Below are 10,049 nucleotides of genomic sequence, written 5' to 3' on the forward strand. Positions count from 1 at the left end.
ATTCTACTAAAAAATAAAAAACTAAAAAGTGGGTAAAAACATCTATCTTCTCTGCGAATCGTTTTTTGAACAATGGAGTCCATGAAAAAATTAAGCGCTAGAAAAATCAACTCTCTCCCTATATATATATTTTATGATTATTTTGTCTTTATCTCAACGAACAGATCAAATCAGGAATTCCTTTCATTTTTCTGGTATTCAATCGGATTGGAATATGTAATATCATAATAATGGTAGAAATTGAATTATTTTTTTTTATATTCTATACAAAAACAAAACTCCATGCGGCTAAATGGCATTTATCAATTCTTTTCTGTATCTGTTTGTTATAAATATAAATTAAAATTTGAGTATAATTTTCTTCTTCCGTTCATACGCATTTCATATTTCATACATTCCACATATATTATATGGTATATGGAGTTAGATAAAATTTCATGTGATTCAGTAAACAGAATAGAAATTCAATTCCATCATTATTAGATCGATTCGTAGGATTCGATGAAGAATGAAAAAAGAATGGGATTTTTTTGAGAAATGGGAAATTCAAAATGCTCGGGGATGAAAATGGGGAAATGTCTACAATACCTGGGTTGAATCAGATACAATTTGAAGGATTTTGTGGGTTCATGGATCGGGGCTTAACAGAAGAACTTTATAAGTTTCCAAAAATTGAAGATACAGAGCAAGAAATTGAATTTCAATTATTTGTGGAAACATATCAATTGGTGGAACCGTTGATAAAAGAAAGGGATGCTGTATATGAATCACTCACATATTCTTCTGAATTATATGTATCCGCAGGATTAATTTGGAAAACCAGTAAGGATATGCAAGAACAAACAATTTTTATTGGAAACATTCCTTTAATGAACTCCTCGGAACTTCTATAGTAAATGGAATATACAGAATTGTGATCAATCAAATATTACAAAGCCCCAGTATCTATTATCGATCAGAATTGGATCATAACGGAATTTCGGTCTATACTGGTACCATAATATCAGATTGGGGAGGGAGGTTAGAATTAGAGATTGATAGAAAAGCAAGGATATGGGCTCGTGTAAGTAGGAAACAGAAAATATCTATTCTAGTTCTATCATCAGCTATGGGTTCGAATCTAAGAGAAATTCTAGAGAATGTTTGCTACCCTGAGATTTTCTTGTCTTTCCTGACCGATAAGGAAAAAAAAAAAAATTGGGTCAAAAGAAAATGCCATTTTGGAGTTTTATCAACAATTTTCTTGTGTAGGCGGGGATCCGGTATTTTCTGAATCCTTGTGTGAGAATTACAAAGAAATTCTTTCAGCAAAGATGTGAATTAGGAAGGATTGGTCGACGAAATATGAACCAGAGATTGAATCTTAATATACCTCAGAACAATACATTTTTGTTACCGCGAGATATATTGGCAGCTGCGGATCGTTTGATTGGAATGAAATTTGGAATGGGTACACTTGACGATATGAATCATTTGAAAAATAAGCGTATTCGTTCTGTAGCGGATCTCTTACAAGATCAATTCGGATTGGCTCTGGTTCGTTTAGAAAATGTAGTTAGAGGAACTATATGCGGAGCAATTAGGCATAAATTGATACCGACTCCTCAGAATTTGGTAACTTCGACTCCATTAACAACCACTTATGAATCCTTTTTCGGATTACACCCATTGTCTCAAGTTTTGGATCGAACAAATCCATTGACACAAATAGTGCATGGGAGAAAATTGAGTTATTTGGGCCCCGGAGGATTGACCGGGCGAACTGCTAATTTTCGGATGCGAGATATCCATCCTAGTCACTATGGACGCATTTGCCCAATTGACGTCTGAAGGGATCAATGTTGGACTTATCGGATCCTTAGCAATTCATGCCAGGATTGGTCATTGGGGTCTCTAGAAAGTCCATTTATAAAATCTTTGAGAGATCAAAAAAGCACAGATGCTTTATTTATCCCCAAGTCGAGATGAATATTATATGGTAGCGGCAGGAAATTCTTTGGCCTTGAATCAGGGTATTCAGGAAGAACAGGTTGTTCCGGCTCGATACCGCCAAAATTCCTGACTATTGCATGGGAACAAGTTCATCTTCGAAGTATTTTTCCTTTTCAATATTTTTCTATTGGAGCTTCCCTCATTCCTTTTATCGAGCATAATGACGCGAATCGGGCTTTAATGAGTTCTAATATGCAACGCCAAGCAGTTCCGCTTTCTCGTTCCGAGAAGTGCATTGTTGGAACTGGGTTGGAACGCCAAGTGGCTCTAGATTCAGGAGTTCCCGCTATAGCCGATCACGAGGAAGATCATTTCCACCGATACTGACAAGATTATTTTATCGGGCAATGGAGATGCTCTAGGCATTCCATTAGTTATGTATCAACGTTCAACAAAATACTTGTATGCATCAAACTGCCCGGGTTCGGCGGGGTAAATGCATTAAAAGGGGCAAATTTTAGCGGACGGTGCCGCTACGGTTGAGTGGCGAACTCGCTTTGGGCAAAAACGTACTAGTAGCTTATATGCCATGGGAAGGTTACAATTTTGAGGATGCGGTACTCATTAGCGAGCGTCTAGTATATGAAGATATTTATACTTCTTTTCACATACGAAAATATGAAATTCAGACTCATGTGACAAGCCAAGGTCCTGAAAGAATCACTAACGAAATACCGCACCTAGAAGCCCATTTACTCCACAATTTAGACAAAAATGGAATTGTGATGCTGGGATCTTGGGTGGAGACAGGCGATATTTTAGTAGGTAAATTAACGCCTCAGGTGGCGAAAGAATCATCGTATGCTCCAGAAGATAGATTATTACAGGCCATACTTGGGATTCAGGTATCCACTTCAAAGAAACCTGTCTAAAATTACCTATAGGTGGGAGGGGTCGAGTCATCGATGTGAGATGGGTCCAGAAAAAAGGGGGTTCTAGTTATAATCCGGAAACGATTCGTGTCTATATTTCACAGAAACGCGAAATCAAAGTAGGCGATAAAGTAGCCGGAAGGCATGGAAATAAAGGGATCATTTCAAAAATTTTACCTAGACAGGATATGCCTTATTTGCAAGACGGAAGACCTGTTGATATGGTCTTCAACCCATTAGGAGTACCTTCACGAATGAATGTAGGACAGCTATTTGAATGCTCGCTTGGGTTAGCAGGGAGTCTACTAGATAGACATTATCGAATAGCACCATTTGATGAGAGATATGAACAAGAGGCTTCGAGAAAACTAGTGTTTTCCGAATTATATCAAGCCAGTAAGCAAACAGCGAATCCATGGGTATTTGAACCCGAATATCCAGGAAAAAGCCGAATATTTGATGGAAGAACAGGAGGCCCTTTGAGCAACCTGTTATAATAGGAAAACCTTATATCTTGAAATTAATTCATCAAGTTGATGATAAAATACATGGGCGTTCAGTGGACATTATGCACTTGTTACACAACAACCACTTAGAGGAAGGTCCAAGCAAGGAGGACAACAGGTAGGAGAAATGGAGGTTTGGGCTCTAGAGGGATTTGGTGTTGCTCATATTTTACAAGAAATGCTTACTTATAAATCTGATCATATTAGAGCTCGCCAAGAAGTACTTGGGACTACGATCATTGGAGGAACAATACCTAAACCCGAAGATGCTCCAGAATCTTTTCGATTGCTCGTCCGAGAATTACGATCTTTGGCTCTGGAACTGAATCATTTCCTTGTATCTGAGAAGAACTTCCAGATTAATAGGAAGGAAGCTTAATCGGAATGAATCAGAATTTTTCTTCTATGATCGACCGATATAAACATCAACAACTCCGAATTGGATCAGTTTCTCCCCAACAAATAAGTGCTTGGGCCAAGAAAATCCTACCTAATGGAGAAACCGTTGGAGAGGTGACAAAACCCTATACTTTTCATTACAAAACCAATAAACCGGAAAAGGATGGATTATTTTGTGAAAGAATTTTTGGACCTATAAAAAGTGGAATTTGCGCTTGTGGAAATTATCGAGTAATTGGAAATCAAAAGGAGGGCCCTAAATTTTGTGAACAATGCGGAGTTGAATTTGTTGATTCTCGGATACGAAGATATCAAATGGGATACATAAGGCTGGCATGTCCAGTAACTCATGTATGGTATTTGAAACGTCTTCCTAGTTATATCGCCAATCTTTTAGACAAACCTCTTAAAGAATTAGAGGGTCTAGTATACTGCGATGTGTGATTTGATCGAAATTATTATTTTACAGATTAGGAATGAGAAACTGTCATCCCATTCAATCGAATTGGGATGCCCTGGATCTGACATGTCTCTTGGGAAGAGTAACATGAAGCTCAGAATTATGGGCGTATTCAATACTCCCAAATAAAAAGGGAATTGGTCTATGGTCGAGTCAGTAAAAATAAATAACTAGGAATTTTGAGTTGTACCTCGTGAAAAAAAGACTTCTTTTTTTGTGGAATTAACCGTTCTCATTTCTTTTAGTTCTTTTAGAAAGAAATGAAATTATGTTCAAGGAAACAAATATGTCATGGTTGCAGGAGTCTATACATCGCATATAGGCTTAGGCTTTAAGTTAAGGGCATCGTGGTATAATCGTCGAGGTACCGCAGGACCTAAGAGATCGAATGGAAGGTACATAGACAAGTAAATCCTTATGACACTCCTTTAATTTAAGAGGATTCAGCATTCGAGGGAAGTAGACTACTCAAAATTTCACATTTCATTTATGTCCTAATTTTGAATTGAATAAAAATTAAGAAAATCTAAATCAATAAAGAAGAATCAATCAATGAAATGTTTCTTGGAACTTGAGTAAAAGTAGACCTTTTGGGGGTTCTAGAATTTGAAAGCGAGAACTCCTTTACTTTATCTTTATTTGGTGTAACTACTTGAGCCGGATGAGAGGAAACTCTCATGTCCGATTTTGAGGGGGATCGCAGACCCTATCCTAATTTTTCTTTTGCTAGGCCCATCGCTAAAAACCTACTTTCTTACGATTACGAGGTTCATTCGAATATGAAATTCAATCCTGGAAATACAGTATCCCACTTTTTTACTACCCAAGGTTTCGATACATTTCGAAGTCGCGAAATTTCTACCGGAGCAGGTGCTATTCGAGAACAATTAGCCGATCTAGATTTGCGAATTCTTATCGATTATTCGGTGGTAGAATGGAAAGAATTAGGAGAAGAAGGCCTCACGGGTAATGAATGGGAAGATCGAAAAATTGGAAGAAGAAAGGATTTTTTGGTTAGACGCATGGAATTGGCTAAGCATTTTATTCGAACAAATATAGAACCAGAATGGATGGTTTTATGTCTATTACCGGTTCTTCCTCCCGAGTTGAGACCGATCATTCAGATAGATGGGGGTAAACTAATGAGTTCGGATATTAATGAACTCTATAGAAGAGTTATCTATCGAAATAATACTCTTACCGATCTATTAACAACAAGTAGATCTACGCCAGGGGAATTAGTAATGTGTCAGGAAAAATTGGTACAAGAAGCCGTGGATACACTTCTTGATAATGGAATCCGCGGACAACCAATGAGGGACGGTCATAATAAGGTTTACAAGTCGTTTTCAGATGTAATTGAAGGCAAAGAGGAAGATTTCGCGAGACTTTGCTTGGCAAACGAGTCGATTATTCAGGACGTTCTGTCATTGTTGTTGGCCCTCACTTTCATTACATCGCTGTGGATTGCCTCATGAAATAGCAATAGAGCTTTTCCAGACATTTGTAATTCGCGGTCTAATTAGACAACATCTTGCTCCGAACATAGGAGTTGCTAAGAGTAAAATTCGGGAAAAAGGGCCGATTGTATGGGAAATACTGCAAGAAGTTATGCGGGACATCCTGTATTGCTGAATAGAGCGCCTACTCTGCATAGATTAGGTATACAGGCATTCCAACCTATTTTAGTGGAAGGACGCGCTATTTGTTTACATCCATTAGTTTGTAAAGGATTCAATGCAGACTTTGATGGGGATCAAATGGCAGTTCATGTACCTTTATCTTTAGAGGCGCAAGCGGAGGCTCGTTTACTTATGTTTTCTCATATGAATCTCTTGTCTCCAGCTATTGGGGATCCCATTTCCGTACCTACTCAAGATATGCTTATTGGGCTCTATGTATTAACGAGTGGGAATCGTCGAGGTATTTGTGCGAATAGGTATAATCCATGGAATCGAAAAAGCTATCAAAATGAAAGAATTGACGATAATAACTATAAGTCTACAAGGGAGCCTTTTTTTTGTAATTCCTATGATGCGATTGGAGCTTATAGGCAGAAAAGAATCAATTTAGATAGTCCTTTGTGGCTCCGGTGGCGACTAGAGCAATGCGTTATTGCTTCAAGAAGCTCCATCGAAGTTCACTATGAATCTTCGGTACCTATCATGAGATTTATGGACATTATCTAATAGTAAAGTTTAAAAAAAATTCTTTGTATATACATTCGAACCACTGTTGGTCATATTTCTCTTTACCGAGAAATCGAAGAAGCTATACAAAGGTTTTTCGGGCCTACTCATATGATACCCAATCATATGGTATCTAAGCTAAAAATTCTATGACACCAATATGAATTCAGGTCTCTCCGGTTCAACTAGGACCCCAGTTCCTGACCCGACTTTCTACCAAAATCAAGATCGAGAAAGGAAGTTTTCCAATCATTGACTCAAACCCATTGGCGAAGTCCACTCAGCGGAATAAGGGGTATTTATGGCAGAACAGGCCAATCTGGTATTTCACAATAAAGTGATAGATGGAACTGCCATTAAACGACTTATTAGCAGATTAATAGATCACTTCGGAATGGCATATACATCACACATCCTGGATCAAGTAAAAGCTCTGGGTTTCCAGCAAGCCACTGCTACATCCATTTCATTAGGAATTGATGATCTTTTAACGATACCTTCTAAGGGATGGCTAGTCAAGATGCTGAACAACAAAGTTTGATTTTGGAAAAACACCATCATTTTGGGAATGTACGCGGTGAAAAATTACGCCAATCAATTGAGATATGGTATGCTACAAGTGAATATTTGCGACAAGAAATGAATCCTAATTTTAGGATGACTGACCCGTTTAACCCAGTCCATATAATGTCTTTTTCAGGAGCTAGAGGAAATGCATCTCAAGTGCACCAATTAGTAGGTATGAGAGGATTAATGTCGGATCCCCAAGGACAAATGATCGATTTACCCATTCAAAGCAATTTACGCGAAGGACTGTCTTTAACAGAATATATCATTTCTTGCTACGGAGCCCGAAAAGGGGTTGTGGATACCGCCGTACGAACATCAGATGCTGGATATCTTACGCGCAGACTTGTTGAAGTAGTTCAACACATTGTTGTACGTAGAACAGATTGTGGCACCACCGAGGATTTCTGTGAGTCCTCAAAGAGGACGCTTCCGGAAAAATTTTATCAAACATTAATTGGTCGTGTATTAGCGGACGATATATATATGGGTCCGCGGTGCATTGCCATTCGAAATCAAGATATTGGGCTTGGGCTTGTCGATCGATTCAGAGCCTTTCGAACACAACCAATATCTATTCGAACTCCTTTACTTGTAGGAGTACATCTTGGATTTGTCGATTATGTTATGGTCAGAGCCCACTCATGGTGACCTGGTTGAATTGGGAGAAGCTGTAGGTATTATTGCGGGGCAATCCATTGGAGAACCAGGAACGCAACTAACATTAAGAACTTTTCATACCGGCGGAGTATTTACAGGGGTACTGCAGAACATGTCCGAGCCCTTTTAATGGAAAAATAAAATTCAATGAGGATTTGGTTCATCCTACACGCACGTCACGGGCATCCTGCTTTTTATGTTATCAGGACTTGTATGTAATTATTGAGAGTGAAGATATTATACATAAGGTGACTATTCCACCAAAAGTTTTCTTTTAGTTCAAAACGATCAATATGTAGAATCAGAACAAGTGATTGCTGAGATTCGCGCGGAACATACACTTTAAATTTGAAAGAGGGTTCGAAAACATATTTATTCTGACTCAGAGAAATGCACTGGAGTACCGATGTGTACCATTCTTGAATTTACATATAGTAATGTCCATCTCTTACCAAAAACAAGCCATTTGTGGATATTATCAGGGGGTTCGTACAAATTCAGTGTAGTTCCTTTTTCGCTCCACAAGGATCAAGATCAAATAAACATTCATTATCTTTCTGCCGAACGAAGATATATTTCTAGATTCTCAGTGAATAATGATCAAGTGAGACACAACTTATTTAGTTCGGATTTTTCGGATAAAAAAGAAGAGAGGATTTACGATTATTCAGAATTGAATCGAATAATAGGTACTGGGCATTGTGATTTCATATATTCTGCTATTCTCCACGAGAATGCTGATTTATTGGCAAAGAGACGAAGAAATAGATTTATTATTCCATTTCAATTGATTCAAGACCAAGAGAAAGAACTAATGCTACATTCCCATTCCGGTATCTCGATGGAAATACCCATAAATGGTATTTTCCGTAGAAAAAGTATTCTTGCTTTTTTTGACGATCCTCGATACAGAAGAAAGAGTTCAGGAATTACTAAATATGGGACTCTAGGGGCGCATTCAATCGTCAAAAGGGAGGATGTGATTGAGTATCGAGGAGTCAAAAAGGTTAAGCCAAAATACCAAATGAAAGTAGATCGATTTTTTTCATTCCGAGGAAGTGCATATTTTATCCGAATCTTCTTCCATAATGGTACGGAACAATAGTATCATTGGAGTAGATACCCCAATCACTTTAAATACAAGAAGCCAAGTGGGCGGATTGGTCCGAGTGGAAAGAAAAAAAAAAAGGATTGAACTGAAAATTTTTTCGGGTAATATCTATTTTCCCGGAGAAAGAGATAAGATATCTCGACACAGTGGCATCTTGATACCACCAGGAACGGGCAAAACAAACTCTAAGGAATCAAAAAAATTGAAAAAATGGATCTATGTCCAACGGATCACACCTACCAAGAAAAAGTATTTTGTTTTGGTTCGACCTGTAACCCCATATGAAATACCGGACGGTCTAAATTTAGCAACACTCTTCCCCCAGGATCCATTTCAGGAAAAAGATAATATGCAACTTCGAGCTGTCAATTATATCCTTTATGGAAATGGCAAACCGACTCGGAGAATTTCTGACACAAGTATTCAACTAGTTCGGACTTGTTTAGTGTTGAGTTGGGACCAAGACAACAAAAGTTCTTTCGCCGAAGAGGTCTGTGCTTCCTTTGTTGAAGTAAGGACAAATGGTCTGATTCGAGATTTCCTAAGAATCGACTTAGTGAAATCTCATATTTTTTATATCAGAAAAAGAAATGATCCGTCAGGTTCAGAATTGATTTCTGATAATAGGTCAGATCGTACCAATAAAAATCCGTTTTATTCCATTTATTCCAACGCAAGGATTCAACAATCGTTTAGCCAAAATCACGGAACTATTCATACGCTCTTGAACAGAAATAAGGAATCCCAATCTTTGATAATTTTGTCAGCATCTAATTGTTTTCGCATGGGCCCATTCAACGATGTAAAATATCACAATGTGATAAAACAATCAATTAAAAAAGATCCTCTAATTCCAATTAAGAATTTATTGGGTCCTTTAGGAACAGCCCCCAAAATTGCGAATTTTTATTCATCATTTTACCCTTTAATAACTCATAATCAGACCTCGGTAGCGAAATATTTTGAGCTTGACAATTTAAAACAGGCTTTTCAAGTACTTAACTATTATTTAATAGCTGAAAATGGGAGAATTTATAATTTCGATCCATGCCGTAACATCTTTTTGAATGCAGTCAATTTGAATTGGTATTTTCCCCATCATCATTATCATCATAATTATTGTGAAGAAACGTCCACAATAATTAGTCTTGGGCAGTTTATTTGTGAAAATGTATGTATAGCCAAAAGCGGACCACGCCTAAAATCAGGTCAAGTTTTTTATTGTTCAAGCTGATTCTATAGTAATAAGATCAGCTAAGCCTTATTTGGCGACTCCGGGAGCAACTGTCCATG

At 37.8% G+C, this 10,049-nt stretch overlaps 2 pseudogenes; both read left to right on the forward strand.

The window, feature by feature from the left end:
- Positions 1-362: 362 nt before the first annotated feature.
- LOC128288762 (DNA-directed RNA polymerase subunit beta-like) lies at positions 363-6,571 on the forward strand (annotated as a pseudogene).
- A 148-nt stretch (positions 6,572-6,719) lies between these two features.
- Positions 6,720-10,049, forward strand: part of LOC128288765 (DNA-directed RNA polymerase subunit beta''-like) — a 4,206-nt pseudogene continuing 876 nt past the window's right edge.

The sequence above is a fragment of the Gossypium arboreum genome, unplaced genomic scaffold, assembly GCF_025698485.1.
Source record: "Gossypium arboreum isolate Shixiya-1 unplaced genomic scaffold, ASM2569848v2 Contig00283, whole genome shotgun sequence".
In the NCBI taxonomy this organism is placed as follows: domain Eukaryota; kingdom Viridiplantae; phylum Streptophyta; class Magnoliopsida; order Malvales; family Malvaceae; genus Gossypium; species Gossypium arboreum.